We start from the raw sequence: 18,573 nt of genomic DNA on the forward strand, positions 1-18,573 counted from the left end.
CGGGCTGCTGGAGCCGCTTGCGTCCCTGCGGTGCTGGCTGGGCTGCGCGGAGTTCAGGGATGCTGTGTCTAGACGAGAGGAGCTCTTGTGAAGGCTGGCGGTGCTTCTGTTTGTGATAGCTTCTATCTCTAATCTGCCTTGAAACAAAGCGTCTGCGCTCGTCCATCCCTGACACCGCACTTGTGGGAAAAAAAGAGAATGCGTTCCGCTTCCACCAGGCTAAGATGAACAACAGGCCCAGCGAGTGCCTGAGTATCAAAGAATAATGAGGTGTTTGCTGACATCGGCTGTAGCTGAAATCCTGCCTGGGAGAGGAGGAAGGACAGCACAATTAAGCAGATGAAACCTCTATGAAAGCTGTTGGCAGCAGGTCGGCCCAGGCAGGCAGCGCTGTGTGCGGCGCTCAGCAGGCAGCTCGGCACGCAGGAGGACTGGCACTGCTTGCACTCACTGCGCGGCTGTACGCAGCTCGGAGAGCCGGTGCTTGGCAGGGCTGCTGTGGCACAGGTTCCAAGCAAGGCGTTGCTGGGCTCAGCCCATCCCAGGAGCATTCTCTCAGCAGTCAGAAGAGCTGTGGTAGGTGTAGGAGGCACGTTTGCCAGGAAGCTGTGGCAGGAGCTGTGCTTGACTTGATACCCGAGGCAGAGCTGACGTGCTTCACTTGGCGTGACAGCTTTTATCCAAGGTTTGTAAGTGATGTGCAAGCGTGTGCTTGAGCCTGCCTCACTGCACGAGATGAAACAATGCTCCGTGCCCAACTACTAGATAGGAAAGCTGTGCAGGAACACAAGGAAACCCTTGCTGTGAAGTTACAGGGTGTTCCTGACATTTAGATTCGCCGACTTCTGATATTTGGCATTCAGAAAGCTTTGGAAGCATCTCCTTGGTGCTGCTGAAGACATCTTAAGGTTATGAGTATGGGCCCACACTGCATTCATGAATTATACTGGTTCAAACTGGAGTGGTTTCTTAAGCAGCCTGTCAGGGCTTGGCAGGGCTCACTGTCTGGGCCCTGATCACAGGCAGAAAGACTTCAAGGAAAGATCACAAAGTACCTCTGTCTGCTTGTTCCTCCATCACTGAAACAGCCTTGTAATAACCCTGGATTTTCTATCCTGGAGCACAGCTGAGAAAATACTGTCCTTCATTCCTGGCATGCCTCCTTTGGTGACTTTTGTTTAGGCCCTTTCCAGTTTGACCATCCCATCTGGTTTGTGTGCAGCTGGGGTGATGTGCCTGCTGGCTGTTGCCTGTTGTGCTGGGAGGATCTCCTCCAAGAGCATCCTCTGTGGGCAGTCAGTGTTGAGAAAGCCCCATGGAGACAGCTCACATGTGACAAGACCAAGGGCTCTGCCTCCACTGATGGGCTGATGTTGGCCTATGGTGCAGCTCTGTGGAGTTCTGGCACAGTGTCTTCTTGCTGTGATATTCGAGGGATAGGATGGGGGAAGTTAATGAGTTGTGAGCCTCAGTGCTAAATGGAGAGCAGCCAGTGCTCCTCACCTTGAGCACCAGTGACCCTCCCAGCACAGAGCTGTGGCTGCTGTGTGCTGAACAAGCCCAGCACCACCTGGGACGAGGCAGGGTAGGCTGTGTAGGAGAGGAGCAGCCTACACAGAATGACCTCCATGAACACGTGTCCCTGCACCCAGGAAGAACATCTGCCCCCCTTGGGCAGGAAGCAGTTGATGGCTTCGTCCTGCCTTGTGTGTCTGCAGCACAGTGCGAGGGGTGAGCAGACAGCCGGCTGCCCTGTGCTGTTTCCTGACAGCTGATGCAGCTGATGGTTGTTTTTGCTGCTTCTAGCTCCACAGATCCTGTGTTTCCTATGCTGGCTCTCCATGCCCTTCAGAGTGCATCTCAGCATTCAAGTTAGCGTGGATGCTTACAACAAAGCTGACCTCACTGAACTCTCTGGCTTCAATCAGGGAAGAAAAATGCCTTTACTGCTTGAATGTGGCACTGTTTCCTTCCACACTGAAAGAGAAAATTAGCCCTCAGTACCTAAAAAGAGATCTGAATCAAATTCTTCAGCCTGGAAGAAATTGCTTTCTTAGCCAGAGAATTGGACTAGAAGGATAAATATTAATGAAATGAATCATTTTCACTCTCTCAGAGCAAGAGTAGGGACTTTTCTGTCAGAGACAGATTTCCTCTTAGCCCCAAACTTGTTAAACAGGGGTACTTCTGGGCTTTCCATCTGCCTGAACAAGAGCCACGTGCTGCATCAAACTCCACAGAGGGGACCTGTGGTCTCCACTTCCCGGATATAATCACAAGATGGCATTACAGACTTAAAAGCAGAGCTGGCTCTGCTGAGGGGCTGGAGATCATTCCCAGACCCTGGAGTGTTCAACCCCAGAAGACCTCTAAAGAAGCTGTGGACTTAACCCTGCCTGCTGAGCTTTCCATAGATCTGAGCCTTCGACACTTGCTTTTAATCATGTCACTTTAATGTCAGGACCGCAGTTTAATCGCGCAGCGTGTGCAATGGAGAGCTGCAGCGGTTGCTCCTGTAATCCATGAGCAATCTAACTGCACTGATTTAAGCTCGTTATAGTTTTGACAGCTAATGGCACACGCAGCATTTTCATCTTGACCTGCAACACCTCAGGCTCTTCCGCTGCCCCCTCTGCCGTGGAGTGGACACTGCTGATCAGCCCAAGTGGTGAAGTAGTTTAAGATGTGGCAAAAGAGAGGCAACGCTGAACCATGAGTGAAATGCGTCTCGATTGCTTTTGTTGGAAAGCACATTCAGAACTATCTTTTGTTTGCCCAAGAATGATTTGGGAGAGCAATAGTAAAGCTTTCAATAATTCACAGCTGTAAAATAAAGACAAAAGAGAAAAAATGCTCCTGCTGGATATGTCTTGTTAAAAACCAAAGAGTGCTTCAAGCGCGGCACACAAAGCCCTGCTGCGTTACCCCTCTGTGTCCCTCAGCACTGCCCCTGGCACGACCCTCAGCAGGACAGGGCTGATGGACGCAGCTCGGCCTCCCTCACCCCTCAGTGGGAAAGCTCCTGCCCCGCAGTGCCGCCTCCTTCACACTCAGAAGGGTTATCAGCACAGCCTTTGGCTCATGTGGGACTGCGCTCCCTCCAGCTGCTGTTAGCTCACTGCGCCCTGTTCAAGCTTCCCAAGTGCATTTGCTTGTTGAAATTACACACTGTGTAGCTCTGAAGGCGCAGATGTTCTCAATGACCCTGACCCCACATGCCTCCACCTGTATCCATGGGCTGGGACCCCATTTAAGCTCAGCCCGCGGCTACATGCACTCTGTAAGTGATGCTGCAGCGGTGTTTGATTCCAGGCTTTCTCCTGGACAGACTTCTTGGACGTGCATTGCAGCTCTGTCCCCTCCCACTTCCCAGAGGGACTTTTGACCCGTGTTGTGGCCATGTCTCCTGATCTCAGTCTCATGGCATCTTATTCCTGAACCCCATGGCGGGGTCTGAGCGTCTGTGTGCTGTGCATGGAGCTGCTGCTGGGCCCTGTAATCACTGCCTGGCTCTGCCCACTGCTCTCTGGGGGGACACGGCCTGCTGGTGAGGATGGTACTGCTGCCGGGCTCATCTTTGCTTTATCTCCCTTAGGGGCAGCTGATACTTGATCTTATCTTGTTGCAAAAGCAAATACAAACACTCTATCTCCATCGACTCTACAATACCATGGGCCTACTTGGCACCCCGTGGGAAGGGGTGTCCTGCTGCGATGTTCCCTGTCTGTGACAGAGCTGTGTTAATGCAAGTCTCAGTTTTCTTGCAGGTAATGGGCACTCCAGGCTTCATTCACCAGTGCTTCCTGTGAGAACAACGTATGAGATGCAGCAGTGGTCTCCCTGCACCTCAATTCCTGGCTAAGGGCCCCACAGCCTCCCAAAGGCCCTTCCATTCATGTTTTTGGAAGCCAGATCTGAGACTGTAGCTGGATCAGACCCTCTGCACGTTCCCCCTTCAGGCCTGCCTGTGTCTCTTCTCACTGCCAGTGCCTGGCTCTTTTACTGTTCAAAGTGCACTCAGGCGACTCAGGCATCTGTGCAGTTTTCCCTTGGTTCTCATTTAACTGCAGAGCAATTTCTTTTTTCCCTTTGGTCTCTGGCAGAGCTCTGCAGATGCTCTGCTCCCTTCCCTCCCCTCCACTCCCCTCTCTGAGCTCCCCTCTGGCTGAGTGCCCTCCCCTGCTGTCCCCCTTCTTTTCCCAGTACCCATTTAACCCTATTTTTCTCTTCTCTCTTTCCCTCCCGTGCTCTCATCCAGAAGATACATTGCATACTGTCACCTCTTTGTTACCCGGTGCCTTTCATCTAACAGATCCTAAAACACCTCCTTGGCACCGCAGAAGCGATGTGCTGATCCTGCAGAGGTGTTGGGCTGTTCTGCATCTCAGCCTTCTATGTCAAAAAACAGTGGCTGCACAGATTCTGAAATCACTCCAACTCGTACGGAGACACTGAAACCCAGGTGCTCTGATAGCCGTTTTGCTGATGCTGCTTTGATTCTGTGAGGTCTTACCAAGCCCCAGTCAAATCCCAGGGGGGTTCTGGCAGTGCTGGAACCTGGAGCAGATGGAAGCACTGCGGATGGGTGCTCAGGTTGTACGCCTGGTAAACATGGGGTGGGAGAGCCAAGGAAGAACAAGTGGTTTAGACTGGAGTTAGCTGGAAATAAATTACTCAATTTCTTTAAAAAAGAAAAAAAAAATCAGTCTTAATTAGGACAGAAACCTCCAGTTAGGCTTTTTTAAAGAGAAAGCCTAAAAATACCGTTTTGCTTTGGTTTGGAAACTATTTTTGTTATTCAGACTGTAAGATAAAACACATTTGAATCGATGATGCATTTCACAACACGAAATACATCCTTTCATCCCAAAAGTGCTGAAATGGGTTGTTTCAAATTTTTCAACATTTTCCCTATTTTAAAAAACCTGAATTTTTAATTTAGCTGAAATATCTGTTTTTCTTTTCTTTTTTTTTTTTTTTAAAGGACACTCTTGATTTTTTATTTTTTTTCCCAAAAAAGCTTTAATTAGAATTTACAATCATGAGCAATTCTTAGCTGTGTGATAAGTAGCTGGAATGACTGCACTGCACAGCCCTCTCAGCTCTGAGACTTCCAGGCCAGCCCTAGCACTGGCAAGATGTAGCCTCTGCAATATGTTAGCCTTGTCTAAAGGCATTTTTCTTTCTTTTTCTTCCACTCTTTCTCCTCCGAGAATTAGTTTTTACCAGTGCAGCATATCTAACACAGTCAGGGAACTTCACAGCGAGTTGAAATCACATTGATTTCCCGAGGAAGATGCTGCATACTAATTCCTCCTGTCTTCTTCCCGTGAGGAAAGCAGGCTAACAGCTCCAGGAAAGCACTCTGATTTGTAGATGTTGTGTTCCCCATCACAGTCAGGACAGTCTGAGGTCTGTGCAACCATCGTGGCAAGGAGGGAACCTCGACTGCTCTGACTGGCTCCTGGGTCTGAAGCTGCTAAAGTGAAGCACATGGAGCTACTGCAGAATGTGCTAAGCCTGAGGAAAGCTGAACCTAGGATGAATTGAAGGCTGTGTCCTTGCAAGAGCAGCTTGGCAGCATCTAAGACAAAGGATGGGTCACTCTGCAAATTGCCCCCAGCGGTGGTGGCTGTCAGTTGGATCAGGGTGCAGGGTAGGGTTTGTGTCGTGTGAATGCACTTGAAGAAGTGGGGAGAAGGCGCGAAGAGGTGAGAGTGGTATAACTGCTCCGAGGGACTTCATTTCCCGGCTCTCCCCTCTTTTTTGATACGTGTATTTACTGCAATTTACATTTGTAACACATCAAAGGGTTTCCACATTTTAGAAAATCAGTCTCCATCATGGGACACAAGGCAAGGGACCAGCACTGCGTGTTTTGCTGCACTGGGAACTGGTGCTTACTAGCTTCCTACCTGGAGAGCTGGAATCCCAGAGGGAGAACCATGGGTCCGAGGTGCACTGCAGCCCCTACAACATGCCACACAACTCATGAAAGCAAATCTTTTTTCACCTGTCATCCTTTCTCATGGAAATATGCCTTGGTTGTTTCTGGACAAGAGGACCTGGGCTGGAAGGTGGTTTTGGTGGATGGAGACATTATCAAACTTGTAACACGAATGAATCGTGCAAGACCATTCCCTCTGCAGCTGGTATACCTGCAACAGAGGTTAGTGCCAGTGACATCGCAGAGAAGACAGCGCCCAACAGCTGTCAGCTGCAAATGTTTCTTTGCAAGGGGAAGAAGGTGTGTTACAGTTAACATGAGCAGTGCCTTGTGAAAACCCAAATGCAAAGGGCAGCCCTGGAGTGGGGATTACAGCATTGCCTTTATTTCAGGGGCTCTCCTCCTCCACGTTCGGCAGGGTTTGGCTCTCCCTTTCCTCTCCCCTTTCTCCTCTCCTTATGTGAAGAACAGCAAAGCAATAAAACAACGTTTCCACTGTGTTAATCCTACTGTCCTCAGGATTTACTGGGGTCTCTCACCCCTTGCTGTTATGTTAATGCTGAAATCCAGTGGTAGGTGGCAGAAGAATAAAAAGTCCCTTCAGTTACTGAGGAGAGCCCCAGTGCCCAGCAGAAAGGCACCACAGAGACTCTCAGTGGTTTTTGGGGGCTTCTTACAGTTGGAGCCACTGCAAAAGCCTTCTCAAAGGGAGCAGAGCCTGAGCATTGGGCCCGCTTGGGAGTTCATGGCTGTGTTCATCCCCACCCTGCTGTTGTGCTACTTTTGATTCCCACTGGTGCTATGTGAAATGAAAAGATGAAAGGATGAAGGAAGACTCCAGATCCAGTTGGCAGCAAAGACATCCCAAAGGTGTCCAGGGCCATTTCCCCTCGGTGCAGGGCTGGGGCGTCAGCTGGTGATGCTTCTCTCTGTGTCTGGGACAGTTTCTGCATCCTGGAGCCTTCTGAGGGCAAGGGAAGGAACAGCATGGACGTGGAGGAGGAAAGGCATAGTGGTGGAGTGGGAGAGGGGACGATTGAGACTGCTCCTAAAACTCTTATAAGCTGTTTTGGATGCCCAAGTGGATTTGCCCAGCTTCTGCAGCAGCTCCATGTGCTTGGCTCAATGCTGGTAAGGGCTGATCTCCTCTCCTTGGAGACAAGCCCATGCCTTCAGCCTGTCCCACCTCACTCCTCCTCTTCCCCCGCAAAACAGTCATTACTATCTTGATGATCTTTAGGCGGTATTAAACGAGAGGGAGGTTTCCATACAGAAGTCTCACTGTGATTAATGGATTAAGAGATTTTGTGAAAATTAAAGCCTTTCTTCATACTTCACATTTTTAGCTCTTCAGTTGTTGCTTTCACCCATTTACACCAGCACCAAAATCCTTGGGGGGGGGAGCAAGAAGGCACAGGTGGGAGGCAGGAGAGCAGCCTGTTTTGCTCCATCCCTTTTGCTGATATGTTTCTCTATGAAGACCCAGAGATTTGGCTGTCGGCATCCTCCAGCAAAGCCAGAGTGATGCTGGATGTTCTTTTGCACTGGTTTCCTCAAAGCTTCACCCTGCCAAGCCCCAGGCAGAGCTCACTGCTCACAGCATTTGCAGAGACAAGAAGGCTGCGAGCAGGGCAAATTTATATACAAAACAACCCAGGAGAGGGGGTGTAAATACCTCTGTATTTACATATTTAACATTGTGATTCAGGATGCATGATGAGGAATCGGTGCACTCGATGGAAAGTTGAAGCAAAAGAGAGAGGAAATGAGAAGAAAAAGTATCTGCAAGTGGCAGCTCAGACGACAGACTGGCAGCCTTGAGGGTTTCCAGCAGCAAAAAGGCTTTCAATTACTGCTGCGTGCTGCTGCTCGATAACATCTTCATTTCCCCTGCCACGCTGCTGGCAGGCTGCAGCCAGGACGAATTGGGAAAACAGGTCCTTGCTTCATCGTCGCCTTCTCTCCACTGTGGACCTGCCTGGCTGTGTTCCCAAAGCCTTGTTGGTATGGGGATATGGAGCTGGGGCCCTAAAAACCCACTGTTGGTCTTTATGGGGCTGTTTGCTTCCCAGGTGCTGGTAAATACTCCCTTGAAGCTCAGGTACAAGCAAAGGACACCCCAATGGTGGGGTCTCCCCCGTGTCACTTAGCCCAGAGGGAGCCAAACTTCTGAAATCCCGAACCGAGATATTAAGGATCACCTTAACTCAGCATCACCTTAACTCAGCCCTTGTGAGCTGTCTCAGGGGCTGCACTGATTTGCTTTTACATGGCACCATATGGGCTCCTAGGAACTGTCTGGCACAACTGATGGGCTTTCCTGGTGTTCTTTTGTTAGACAGTGCTACTGAAACACAGTGTGGGTTTGGTAACCATTTGTACCTAAAATTTGACAGGGTGAAAAACCATCCATTGAGCAGCAGCAGAATGCAGGTACTGACACAAAGCAAATATCCCCAGGCGACAAGCTTTGGGGTCTCTTGCATGCAGTGTGATGGAAAGGAGTTGCAAACGCTGTGCTGGATCTCTTCAGTGCATCCAGCACTAGGTGTTGGTGAGAAGTGATAATTTTAAGTCCATTTTTGCAGGGGATAACTTCTCATAACAGTTCTCTCCCTTAAGCATGCAGAACTGCCGAAGTTTAAAGTCTCCTTGTTTCCACCTAATGGGAAGCGTTCTATTAATTGTTCTAGTGTTTACTCCCAAACCAGTGTGTGCTGTGGCCCAGAGATGTCCAGCTGTGGGGATGAGGAGGTGGCAGCACTGGGCATGGCCATGGACTGATGCAGCCAAGCTGCAGCCTGCAGCCCCAGACCTGTTGCAGTAGAGCTGGCAGCCACAAAAACTTTATGATTCCTTTGCACCAGTTATGCACCACCCAGGTCCCTTTGCTCTTGTTCCATGCTTTATTCTCCTTTCCGCTTATAAATCATGTGTGACTTCATAGGAAATGGGCTTTGAATTGATCGCCTTCGCAGCTTTATCTAATTTAATCAAAACCCAATATAAAATGGAAGCAAGTGAGGGAATCCCAGAAGTCCAGTGGAAAGCCTGTGTGTAACAAACCGCTCTGGTGCGATGAATGACATTGCCACAACTTGTGGTGGAATGCTGGGGTCGTCTGCAGCCGTGGGGCCCTGGGAATAACCCGGGCCCTGCTGCAGCCGCAGGGCTGAGCCGTCCCACAGATGCACCCGAGTGGGAGAAGCAGTGTCACAGGCTGACACTTGCTGGGATCGCAGCCTCGGGCTCTGCATCAGCTTGCCTGCAAACCTTCATGCTTCATCTCCAGCACTGGCCCTGCTGGCACAGCTTCCCCAAGAGCAGGAATGGTCTCTCAGCTCATCGTGTCCCATTTACCACTCCAGAGCCTTCAAGCGATTGACAGCAAAGCCCCATTCACCCACCAGCTGCAGGCAAGATGGATTTTTTTTGATGGCAAGCAGAATAGCACTTGGGCTGGAGGGGATTGGAGACTGCAGGCAAGGCTTGGCTGATTATCAGTGATTTGGAGAGGGCGATGCTGAAATGGCAGAACTGGTCCTGCAGAAGCTGCCGGGTCCCAGCAGTGAGAGCAGAGATGTAGCCTCCAAAATCTCTAATTGGCAGCTCTGGGAGGCAACACTGGCCTCAGCTCCAGTACAAGACAGGAGGAAGAAGGAGACTCAAGCATGTGGGCACATTGTGCCCAGGGGAAGGGAAAAATAGGAATAAAACATGCAACGTGGGTGAGAAACAGCATTTCAAAAGGATGCGGGGCAGCCCTGCAGCTGTGATGCCATCCGCTCTGGTCTGTCCTTTGCAGATCCATCTGCACTACAGAAACAGCCTGCACTGCACTCAGGCTGGGTCACAACTCACTACTTGTGTTGTAAAGTTGTATTTCATCATCTCAGTGTAGAAACTAACCGGCCATGGCTATTACCAGAGCTCTGGGAGGCAAAGGAGCACCGTGCCAGAGCTGCAGCTCTTCACACAGTTACACTGGTGGAACCTGAATTTAATTTTTATTTATTTATTTACTTATTTAGGAACCACAGCAAGAGACAAGAGGATGAGGGAAGGGGGGGAGGAAAGGTTCTAACCTTTGGGACAACAAAGCCACCTCTTTTGTAGAATGCAAAGCCCAGTCCTGACATCTGGAAACTCAGCAGAAGATGTCTTCATCCTGCTCAGTTTGCTCATTGTCCAGCAGGACAACACTTCATGCTGCATGGTTCTCCTCTCCAGCCTCAGCCCTGGGGACTGCTTGTCTGCGGTGCCAGGACACCCCAACACCACTACCCATGTGTCAGTTTGGGAAACGGCTGCGAGTGCAGAGCTCCACACAGGCTGAGCGTGAAATCTTGCCCAAACACCAAGCCATTACTGCACAGCCATTATCCCTCCTTAAATGTTCGGTGTGCTCACTGGGCGCTGTGCTTCTGGTGAGCGCATGGTGCAGCTTATGGTCTTGGCTTTGTTTTAGAAAAAAAAAAGTAATACACAACCCTCCTGGATTGCTTTTTAGAAATACAGGAGTCAATAGGAGAGTGGCTCCAGCAGAGCACACAGCAGTCCTGAGTAAAAAACCCACATGCCTTCCACTGAAGGAATCTGTGACCAGGTGACCCCAGTTACCCTTTGTCCCTCAGCGCTGTCCTCACCTCCAGCCCCAGTTGTGGGACGGCCCCAAAGCTGTGCCTGCTGGCTCTGCTCCAGCACAGCGTGAGAGCATCGTGCCTGTCCTCACCTCATCAGTGAAACTGCTTGCAGAAATCAGACATTATGGTCAGTGGCAAAGGCAAGGAAAACTTTTACCGATTCAGCTTCTTTTATTGGATTCACTGGAGCAAAATCCTAGCATGCGCTTGAAGCCGAGCAGCAGAAAACAAAGCCTGCCTTTAGAAGAAAGTGTTTGAACACAAGGAATCAATTGCATTAAGTGCAAATTCATCGGCTGACACCAGCATCTGAGGGCAGAGTGGCTGCTCACTGCAGTGTGCGATGCTTCGGGCTGCAGGAGCAGTGGCTCTGTGTTCGTTAGCGCTCTGGGCCAGTAACAGTGTCCAGATAGAGCTGAAGCCTGATGGATTAATGCTGCCTCCCACCAGCGCAGTCCGTGATCCATCAATTACCTATCTGCTTGGTCCTTTTCTCCATCCTCTTACAATCTAAATAGTGCATTTTATAGTCACTGCTAAGTGATGTGATCAACATCAATTACCTACTAAAAGAGAATCAAGTCCCGATTTAAAATTAAGTGTCGCATTTTGCCATGTTCTTTATATGTAGCCAACAGAATAATTGCAGTGACATAAAAGCTAATTACACAACTCCACAATTAGGCCTCCCTCCTAGCGCTGTGATTGCCTTTAAGTACATTGATAAAAAATTATTCCCAGCCCCAAATTATTCTCTTACACCCATCTTTTGGAAGAATCCTCTATCCTATCAGATCAAACAGGCATTGTTGAAGAACTCAGTCTTGAAATGCAAAAGATAATGCATGCAGAGCGTGTTTTTTCAATCTCTTTGATGTGTGAGTGATTTCAGAGGAAGGGATTAGGCTGGTGTTGCCTGCGGATGCAGCACACTTCTCTCTGGACCAAGCATCTGAGTGAGACTTCGCAGGCTGCCTGGGGCTGGCATCTGATGCCGTTCCCACTGAGATCAATGGCACAGGCTCCCACCTTTCACTGCAGCTCCCAAGCGCCCAGAAGAGGCTGTGGGTCTGCAGCAGCCATGGGAATGCCCCAGACGGTTCAATTCTGCTCTACCATCATGGCTCAGCTCCTCCCATAGGGGCCAAGCCCACAGCCCAGCTCAGCTTCAGTCACCCCCAAGGCAGCAGCCACTGTAGCTCTCCCTTCCCTGAAAGCTGGGGGATGTTGGGATTCATGTTTTAGGCCAGATCTGTCTTTCAGGGGAGGAGGAGGACTTCATTCTCAATGCTGCAAAAGATTCCCAATAAAACCCCAATAAACAGGAGACCTGGGGTGGAGCTTAAGCAAAGAAGCTCTTTGCCTCCTGCTGGTGTTCCTCCAACACCCGCTGCCTGAATCTTATTTTTTATCTACTATCTGCAGCAGAGCAATTACAACCTGCAGCCAAGGTTCTTTGCTGCCCGAGGATGGAGCACAGCATTCCCTTGGGCTGTGCTGGAGGGACAGATGAACCCCACGTCACACCTCCACATCAGGACAGGGTGCTCCTAGCAGTCACCAGAAAAAGGGTCAGTAGCCAAAGCAGTTTGCAACCCTCTATCCTTCTGGAGAGGAGATGCCCCTGCTGTCACTCTGGCTTATCCCTGGTTCTGGGACTCCCAGCCAGAGTCTGCGGAAGGGCTTTGGCACAGAGGGGTCAGGTACTGCCCAGAGCTGGAGGCAGCACTGCTTGGTGGAGCAGGGATGGGGGAAAGGGCTGCAGCACCTGGCACTTCAGCTCTGTGCATTCAGGCACCAGGAGCTGTGCCTTGCCAAAAATCACACACCTGGCCAAAAAAAACCCATCACGTACCTGAAAAATCATGGCACTGAAACCCAATAAATCTGTGAGGCACTTTGGATAGGCTTAGTGGGCTTCGATTCTAAATCTGAGGTGTTTATATCCGACCTGGAAAGATTGAAAACATTTCATTTACTTTGAACTAACGCCGAGACTTTCCTACAATCAATCACTTGCTCCTGGAGGCACACAGAACACATGAGGTGTGAGGAGGACTGAATTCTCACCTGTGGCAGCACTTGGTGCTGTGCCTGCCAGAGCTGTCAGCACTGCTGATGGCTGAGGGGTAACAACACCCGTGTGTGAAGCTGGTTGCTGATGGGCACAGCTTGCAGCTCTCTCCTCCATTACACCGTGCCCTCAGTGACCTCCCGCCTTCCTATGGGTGGATGCCAGGTGCTGAGCCTGAGATTAACACCCTTCATTCTGCCTTGCCATCTACCTCAACATGGATGAGGAGTGCAGGGGCAGACCCACGGCACAGGGCAGACCCACGGCAGGTCATGAAGGCGTGCTCGTCTGCTCGTCACTTTCTCTAACAGCCCAGCACGGGGGGGACAGAGATTCCAGCCACTCGCTGAAACCAGCAGCCCCTGGGGAGTTCTTGCAGTGCTCTTTTGGCCCTTCTCACTCTCCTGGCAGGAGTGGGGATGCGCGGGCCCCCAGACAGTGCTGCGTTCCCCAGCCACGCTGCAAGGAAGTGACGATCGAGGAGCAAATCTGCCTCTTTCCCTGACTTCTGCTGCTTTTGTGACTTTAACAGCAGTGAAGGACACCTCTGGATGCAGCACACTCCCACCGGGCGCAAACGGAGGACGGGAGGCGGAATCTCCACAACGCAGCCGCCCCTCAGCCGTGTTCCCGCCCCTCAGCCATGTTCCCGCCCTCGGCCTGGCGGAGCGTGCGCATTGCGGAGCGGTGAGTGGGGGGGCGCGTGGTCTATGAGGGCCGTCCCGTGGGGTTCGGCTGTCCCGGGAGTGGATTCGTTCCGCTCCAAGGCCGCGAGGGCCGGCTCTGCGGTTCTGTAAAGGAGCGTGACGGAGGAAGGTGGCCTCCCGGCCTCTCGTTCTGTGGAAGCAGCCGAAAAAAGGCCACGCAGAGCGCTGTGGGAGAGCTGCGTTGCGGCCGCAGCCCTCGTGCCCTCATGGCGGCTGGGTTCCGCTGTCCGAGCACACGGGCTCTGCTCGGGAGGTTTCTCACCGAGCACAGCGAGCTGCGGGGCTGCTTGCGGATCTGCACTCGTGTGGAAGTTACGCGGGCTGTTCGTGCGGGGCTCCTTGTGTGCGCACTGCTTGGGGCGCTGCCGCTCAGCTTCAGGCACGTGTGACGAGCTGTCATGGCTGGGCCTGCCTTACAGCCGGCCCGGGAGCAGACAGTTAGTTTAATCACCCAGCTGTGGTTAAGCTGAGTGCGAGGAGCGAGCGGTGCTCTGTCATCTGCCCCAGCACTGCTGCAGCCCTGCTGCTCGCTGTGGGTCCATCTCTGCTCTGGGGGTAGTGTTAGCAAGGGCTAGGCTTTGTGCTTTCTCTTTTCTCAGCCTTTACGATGCCAGGCTGGCTTGTGTTCTGAGCCACCTGCAAGGCGATGCTGTGGTGGAAGCATCCTAAATATTGTCCCAGAGACCTCTGCCAAGCACTCTGTGGTAGGAGTGCAGCTGATGGAGGTAAGAACGGTGTCTGCAGGTTCCTTCTGCACGGCTGCGTGTTTGCAGACTTGAAGGGACGCAAATATTTTCCTGTTAGATAAATTAGCTGGAAACAGGTGATTCCTGCTGAGTCGTCAGCACTGCCCTTGGCCTACAGAGCGGTCCCCACACCCTGGAGGAAGCTGGTTTGGTTCTGCCACTGCCATCTCCTTTCTCTCTGTTGAGAATTTATTTAGTACGAACAACAAAACGCTTCACAAGCTTTCTGTGGCCCCTGAGCCCTTCCTTTCTCTGTTCTTACCTTGCAAGGACATGGAGGACTGATGTGGTCAAGCTCTGCAGATGTGACTGAAACGTATCAACTCTACCTTGAGAGTATGCAAGGCAGTGGGTTATTGCAATAAATTTAGAGATTACAGTCAGCCCTTCTGTGTGCTGATCCTCTCCTCTACTGACTGTGGCTTTCATAACCCACCTCAGCTCTGTTACTGCTCAGGGTTTCCCCTCTGAGAAATAATATTTAACTTTCGCTACTGGAGTAGATGAATCAGCTTTAATTAAGATTTGTCGAGCACTTTGTTGATAAGCTCCCTATAAAGCTGGTTATTATTTATTATTAACACACAGATATTCTTGGCGCCTGAGATGTGTAATGCCATAACATGGGATCCTCTGGGAAACAGCCATGTGGAAAGAGACAGCGTGGGTTAAAGGCTTTGTCAAATCTTCTGGCTTCGGTTCGTGAGGCAGCGTGCTCCCAAAGCTCTGATCCAGGAAAAAAAAGTCTTTGAGTTACTGTGGAATCTTAAATGTTCCTTGCAGTTACGTTCCAATTCTGTGAACAACTTGTAGATCTTCCCCACTTGCAGGATTGCTGGCGGAGCCCTGGGTCAGGGCTGTGCTGAGTTTGATGCAGCTGTGTGTGTACTGTCAGCTGCAGGGGCACAGCTGCTCTGTGAAGTACCTTGACACAGTGAGCCATCAGATCCTTGCAATGCTTTTGGTAGTGATTGCTGCTGATTCCTTTGGAGTGATAGGGAGCTGAGCTGAGCTAGTTGAGGACCCTGAATGGCCGCAGCCTGTGGCACAGGTTGACTTAGTGGCAAGGTGAGCTGGAGAGCTCCATTTATGAAAGGTAACAAAGGTATGAATTGGAATGGGTACGGCTGTGCTTGTGCTGTGTGCTGCTGTGTGGGTGCCCTTTCAGCAGTGTGAGCAGCTCTATTGTATTTTTGGGAAGAGAAGGCTGTTAATTTAGCTCTTAAATGTCACTGCTGTAATGGTGTAGGAGTGGCCAGATGGAGGATGCTAAAATAAAATTTGGGGCTGGAAAAGCTGCCTTGTCTATACCCCTGTCTTGAGGCCAGCAAGAGGTGCTCAGAGCGAGGCCCAGACCAGGTGTCACAGGGCACTGCTCAGTGCCCTGGTGGCTTCCACGTCCCCAGCTGTGTGTTCTGTGTCCTCGCAGTCAGGGTGAGCTGTGATGTGCTGCTGCTGCTGCTGCCCGACTCTCCTTGGCAGCCTGCTCTGTGTCTTGCCTTCAGCAAACAGGGACACCAAACTGATTGTTGCCCTTGTAAGCAGCTGTTGGTGCTGAGAGCTGATAACAAGTCTGGAGGGCAGCAGGACAGCTTCCTTCAGGCTGCACGTGTTGTGCCACTGACTGCTCCTGTTGTGGCCCAGCCCTGGTAGTTTGTGACTTTCTAAGGGTGATACCAACATCTAGTGTGGTCTTCCTGCTCTACTCTCCCCTGTTTAGCTGCACTTAGTAATTCTATTTCTGATCTTAGAGAATTATGAATGTTAAACAATGAAATCTGAGACTGATTTCTAGCTCTTTGCACTTGGAGCTGTGGTGCCACAACATTGACACATTGCATTTTCAGTCTACTCCCTGATTTTCTTTAGCTCTCTCTGTCTGGAGTTTTCCCTCATGCTGTATTTGTGCATCTGATCTGTTTTTGCTGTTTTCAAGGGTAGTTCTTTGCTTTGTTTTTACTGCTTTTCTTTTTATTGATCTGTGGGTATTTTTGGAACTTTCCTCCAAGTTTATCAATTCCGATCATGACCTCTAGAGTGCTTCAAGCTCTTAACTGCTGGGCACCCTTTCAGCTTTTATAAAAGTACTTTCTCTTTCATTGTGCAGGCCATGAATGAGAAGGATGAATAGCATCAAACCTGGACAAAACTCTGAGGGCCACTCCGTGACATTTTCTCCCCTTGAAACAAGGAATCACTGATAGCTACCCCTGGGGTGCATGCGTGGGTGAGTCACTCTGTTGTCCTTCTCTGTTCAGTGCTCTGCCTCATGGAGGTGGGCTCACCTAGTCTGAATTCTTCTGAGTTCCCTAAGAGTGGTGGATGTGGGAAAAGGCTGCTGTAACTGCCGTGTGCTGGCTGGAGATGCGATGGGCTGTTCTGTAGAGCTGTAATTGTGCCCTGTTTCTGAAGGTGCTGTGTTTTGCGAGTCAAACTTCTCAATGGCACAAACCCAGCCTGTCCCAGTGCAATCCTCAGTTCCCCAGCCCAGCTCCTCTGCTGACAGCTGCCAAGGAGCAGGTGCTCCTTCCTGGGGCCGTGTGCGGTCTGTGTGCCTGGTGGCAGCTCCTGCATGGCGGGTCTTATAGCTGCTCACAGGGTGGGGATGGGAAGAAATGGCCAGCTCCTGAGATGAGCTTCCTTGGAGCAGCAGCACACAAAGCAAAGAAACCTCTCTGCTTTGGTTGCAGAGGGATGCACGTCGGGGAATTTGTGTCTAAAGTGCACTGCTGTATTTTCTTTGTAAATCTGTCCATAGTGAAAGTTAGGCTTGTCTGTATGTAAAATACATTTTTCCTCTCATGCAGTTGCAAGAAAGTTCCTCATGTGATTGCTCAACCTTGGAATAAAACTGGCTTGCTGTGGGTTAATTAATTATAATAGCTTTTTTATTCCTGAATGGTGTTTTCCTGTGGGAGCAGTTGCAGGATACCTCATTCCAGCAGAGCTTTGCTTGTCATCTCCTCAGTTTGAACTATGCTTAAGGAAGAGATGTTGCTTTAACCAGTGAAATCTATTGAACTAGGGAGAACGTCACTGTCCAAGCAGGGCTGGCTCCAGATGGCTGAATTTGGTCAATAGTGAGCTGCTGTCTTCAGCTTTTTGAAGACTGGGAGGCTGATCCTCCCCAGAAATGCACTTGCATCCACTTACCATCTTTCTGTGCACATCTGTGTAGCTGGAGGTGAAACTTGGCCCCAGCAAATTGAAGGCCAGTTCCTCTGTGTTTCAGCTATCCTGCCGCTCAGGGCTTGGAGCCGGAGGTACCAGGCCGTCCTTGTTACCTCCCTCAGTGCTTCGAGGCCATCATCAGCATAACAGAGCTGTGCCCTGTTCTCCTTTACTGCTCCACAACTGATGTCAGTGCTCTGACCAAATTATAGTCCCAGGGAGCAAAATTCAGCTTCCCTACAGCATTCCTGCAATTTCTGCTGCAGTTTCCCTCACTTCTCTCAGGGAGGCTGTGCTGCAGCTGTGAAAAGGTTGTGTTCCACACTGGGTACAGCTAAATTTCAGTGGTTGATAAATGGTAACCTGAGTCCAGGTTGTAAAGCCCTCTGGGCTTCCTGTGATGCAAGAAGCTGTGTTTTGTCCTGAATGTGGGTTTGCTGATAATTCTGTAGGATTTTCAGTGGATAAGAGACCTGCTTACGCTGGTTCTCTGCACAGTCAGAATCTGCCAAATAATTCAAAGGCCTGCTGCAGAGGGGGAAGAGGAAGATGGATGGGTGTTATAAAAACCTGTGGGTCACTGGAATAAGTGGGAAGAAGGTGCATGCTTGTGTTGATCTGAAAGAGATGCCAAGCCAGGTGTATAGCTTTGTGTCCTTAAGGAAAAGCCTTGTGTTTTTTTTTTTAAAGCAGCTGCCTATTTAAAACCAGAACAGTTGCTTTAATGGGAGTTTTTAAGGGTTTAACTGTTAATTTTAGATTTTTTTTATTTCAAGCATGCTTTCACAAAATTAACTTTTTCACCATAGAACATTTTTATGTCTTCTATGTTGATGCTCATTTGCAAGAAATCTATGTGCAATTATTTCTTATGTACCACTTAAATCTATCAGCCAACAGATGTCAAGAGTAGCAAAAATGCTATAATAATATTATGGTCTAATAATAGTTATAATGATTCTAATTACCTGGCATGGCTTTGAGAGAGGCAGACGTGGGAATTAGTGCAAATGAAATGTTTAAGGAGAAAATGGGCACTCTTCTGCAGATGTTTGGGCTGCACCCCCTCCTCCCTACCAGACACCCCACGCCTTTCCTTTCCTCAAACAAATAAGAACAACATGGTCTGCTTTGAGTGTTAAAACTTTGTTTTCATTACAGTCGGAGGAGGAGAGCAGGGCTGGTGAGCAGTAGATGAGCAGGTTTCTTCAAATAGCTGTGGATGGGAAGCCCGGTCATTTTTAACCTTGTGCTGCAGTCTAGCCTTGCTTTCCTGCTGCCTGAT

General features: G+C 50.1%; 1 protein-coding gene across 4 annotated transcripts in view; it reads left to right on the top strand.

Moving 5' to 3' along the window:
* The first annotated feature begins 13,218 nt into the window (after positions 1 to 13,218).
* SIL1 (SIL1 nucleotide exchange factor) overlaps positions 13,219 to 18,573 on the top strand; it is a 90,485-nt gene continuing 85,130 nt past the window's right edge. The window contains exons 1-2 of one of the 4 annotated variants that reach the window (XM_048961088.1): positions 13,219 to 13,351; positions 16,225 to 16,344. The gene's annotated coding sequence lies outside the window, so the exon portion shown is untranslated. Of the gene's footprint in view, positions 13,352 to 14,415; positions 15,223 to 16,224; positions 16,345 to 18,573 lie in introns of those variants that run through there. The other 3 variants (XM_048961089.1, XM_048961090.1, XM_048961092.1) reach the window with 3 other exon arrangements.

The sequence above is a fragment of the Lagopus muta genome, chromosome 14 (assembly GCF_023343835.1).
Source record: "Lagopus muta isolate bLagMut1 chromosome 14, bLagMut1 primary, whole genome shotgun sequence".
Classification (NCBI taxonomy): Eukaryota; Metazoa; Chordata; class Aves; order Galliformes; family Phasianidae; genus Lagopus; species Lagopus muta.